Source organism: Cololabis saira, chromosome 23 (assembly GCF_033807715.1).
Source record: "Cololabis saira isolate AMF1-May2022 chromosome 23, fColSai1.1, whole genome shotgun sequence".
Classification (NCBI taxonomy): Eukaryota; Metazoa; Chordata; class Actinopteri; order Beloniformes; family Belonidae; genus Cololabis; species Cololabis saira.
The window spans coordinates 34,912,117-34,915,664 of NC_084609.1; the positions used below are offsets into that span (position 1 = coordinate 34,912,117).

Here is a 3,548-nt window from a genome sequence, read left to right on the forward strand (position 1 = left end):
TCAAGCAAAGACAGCATCCGGCCATGCTGGGATACCACCACCGCATAGTAACTCCTCAAAACACAGGAGAAGCAAGCACGACGAGGATGGGATTTGAACCCATGCGTGCAGAGCACAATGGATTAGCAATCCATCGCCTTAACCACTCGGCCACCTCGTCTAGTGCGCATTGATCCAGTCCCCAATTACTGCTAATTCAATTAGTGCCTACTCAACTTGTCATCATTCAACTACTCCTTATCAAATAGCCCTCATTCATCTCACCCTTATTTAACTCGTCCTTGCTCATCTAAAACTCATTCAACAAGTCCATACTCAACTAGCCCTCATTCAATTAGTCCTTACTCAACTAGTCCCAATTCAACGATTACTTATTTAACTAGCCATTATTCAACTAGTCCTCGTTAAACTAGTCATCGATGATGCAGTTCAACTAGACATCAATGTGTGCTGTCTACACCTGTTTATATAGTGGTCTCTGTAGTCCAACAACTAACAGTCATATTTACATAGAACTGTTAGTTCTCCTGTTAATGGTTCATTAATACTAATATATCTGCACTTGTTTTACCTTTGACAACATATCGGTGTCTCACCTTTCCCTGTTGTTCATCCTTTCTTTTCTATCTCACTCCTATTCTTGCTCTAGCCACCTGTTTTTCAGCAGGTAGGTCTTCTCTCTGAAAGGGGGGTTGTTCCTTGCCAGTGTTTATTTGACAGTTGTTTGGGGGTCATGCGATTGGTCTCTGGAAAGCACCTAGCTTTATAGGTGTATTGATGCTTTACTATATAAACAAAATGAAGCTTACAGGTAATGCTACTGAGCATCTTAGGTTATTTGAAGCAAAGACAGCATTCGACCATGCTGGGACACAACCACCTCATAGTAACTCCAAGGAACACCTCGAAGCACAGGAGAAACAAGCATGACTAGGATGGGATTTGAACCCATGCGTGCAGAGCACAATGGATTAGCAATCCATCGCCTTAACCACTCGGCCACCTCGTCTAGTCGTCATTAACCTAGTCAAATAGTTACTCAACTAGTCCCAATTTAACGATTACTTATTTAACTGGCCATTATTCAACTAGTCCTCATTAAACATCAATGATGCAGTTCAACTAGACATCAATGTGTGCTGTCTACACCTGTTTATCAAAGTAGGAGTCGGGGAGTGAATGCAGTGGACGCAACAGATTACCGTGTTTGCAATGTAACATTACCAGTACAGCATCATTAACTACAGCTAGAAAAGTTACTTTACGACTTCCGGTGTAGCGACTAATGGACTAGGACGTGTTTTTTTGAGCTCCTGCAACAACCTTTAAAAATATCTATTTTTGGTACAGCTTTTTCATCTTCCTTCGGTTTATTTTTCCCGACCTTCATTATTTTACTTTGGCCCCGTATTTTTGCCGACCAAAATGCCTCCAAAACTCAAACCATCCGCGCCACCGCCGCGGCCCTCTCCGCACGCAGCATCCCCGCCTCGTGGTGACCCCCCGTCCAGCCTGGCCGAGGCCGCCGGGGCCGCTCCTTCACACGACTTTAAGGCCGAGCTGCTCGCATCACTCCGCGTTGAGATGGCGGCTGTTTTTAAAGCGGAGCTTCAGGCTGCTTTAACTGAAAACCTGTCGAGCATCAAGACTGAGCTGCAAGCGGTGAAGTCGGAATTATCAAAAAGCATTACAAACATCCAGTCTGATGTGCGCGCTCTGAAGAACACAGTGGTTGAAATGGAAACATCTCTTTCATCCTGCACCGATGACATCACAACCTTACAGGCTAAAGTGGAGCATCTGTCAGCTGAACTGATGAGGCTGGATGGTAAATGCGAGGATCTGGAGGCGAGATCCCGGCGCAATAACATACGGATCGTGGGAATTCCTGAAGATTTTTCCACCTCTTCTGCTGTTACGGATATTCCCTCTCTGCTCAAGGAGGCTTTCAGCCTGGAGAAGGAGCCTCTCCTGGACCGGGCGCACCGCACCCTCCAGCCGAAGCCGAAGCCCGGAGAGCGCCCTCGTCCCATCATCGCCCGTCTGCACTATCATACAGACTGTGTGGATATATTGCGCCGAGCCAGGGCTCAGCAACGGATTACGTGTGGAGAGTTGACTTTTTCTGTCTTTCCCGACCACACCCAGAAGACGGCCCGTGCCCGAGCCGCCTTTAATGACGTCCGCCGCCGGCTCCGCGAGATCCCGGGGATCCGCTACGGTCTGCTGTACCCCGCCCGCCTCCGCATCACTCACAACGGCGCAGAAAGGGAGTTCAGGTCGGCAGAGGAGGCCAGCGCTTTCATCACGTCGCTCAAAGTCTAGTTGAACTTTTTTCAGTTCATCAGTGTCGTTTTTTTTTTTTTTTTTTTTTCTCTCTCCCATATATACACGGTATGTGGTTTTCAGTTTAACTTGGTCGTGATTGGTTGTACCTCTCTGTTAATGTTGCTGGGCTTGCAGGAGCTCAACACGAAGCTTGTTAGTTATTATCTTGTTAGTTATGCTTAAAGCCGTAAGTGTTCTTTTCAGGGATCTGACTCCTTCTGGAGTTTGCACTGGGTTCTCCATCGTTTGGGGATGGGGTCGTTGTAAGTGCAATTGGGGGGTGGGGGGTGGGGGGTTCAGTAGGTTAAGTTTGTTGTTGTTTTCAATTTCCCCCCCCTTTTTTTTTTTTTTTTTTAATTTATTTATTTTTTTTTTATTTATTTATTTTTCTCCCCCTTTTTTTTTTTTTTTTTTTTTCTCTTCTTCTTCTTTCCTCTTTCTTTCTTTCTCTTTCTTTCTTTCTTTCCTCCCTCCATCCCTTTCTTTCCTTTCCTTCCTTGGGGATCCGCATTCGGTACATCTCTATCTTTAGGAATTTAACATATGGCCACTAATACTGGTACTTCTGTGAGGTTGTTGAGCTGGAATATCAAAGGCATGGGGAGTCCAATTAAGAGATCGAGAATATTTGCTCACCTGAGACGTCTTAAAGCTGACTTAGTGTTCCTTCAGGAAACCCACATGCGCACCAAAGACCAGGTCAGACTTAAATGTCCCTGGGTTTCTGAGGTGTTTCACTCTGATTTCAACTCTAAGGCCAGGGGGGTTGCTATATTAATTGGTAAGTCAATGCAGTTTTCAGCATCTAAGGTGATTTCAGACAAAAACGGCAGATACTTAATTGTGGCGGGTACGCTATTTCATATTCCCATATTATTAGTTAATATATATGCCCCCAATTTTGACAACCCACACTTTATGAACAAGCTTTTTGAATGTCTCCCCTCATTGAACGACAGTCTTCTTATAATTGGCGGGGATATGAACTGCGTAATTGACCCCAAACTAGACCGCTCCAGCCCACGAAATCTGACTCCTTCTTCAATGTCGAGGTCTCTTTCAGATTTTGTGTCCAAGAACGGTTGCACCGATCCTTGGAGATTTTATAACCCTTGTACCAAAAAATATTCCTTCTTTTCTCAGATGCATCAATCTTTCTCTCGGATTGATTATTATTTTATTGATGCTAAACTAATTCCCAAAGTACTGTCTGTTGATTA

The 3,548-nt window shown here is 44.8% G+C and overlaps 2 non-coding genes across 2 annotated transcripts; both read right to left on the reverse strand.

The window, feature by feature from the left end:
* Positions 1–78: 78 nt before the first annotated feature.
* Positions 79–160, reverse strand: trnas-gcu (transfer RNA serine (anticodon GCU)). Its single transcript has one exon. It is a non-coding gene; the product is annotated as a tRNA-Ser (tRNA).
* Positions 161–927: 767 nt separating this feature from the next.
* On the reverse strand, positions 928–1,009 carry trnas-gcu (transfer RNA serine (anticodon GCU)). The gene has a single exon. It is a non-coding gene; the product is annotated as a tRNA-Ser (tRNA).
* Positions 1,010–3,548: the final 2,539 nt, after the last annotated feature.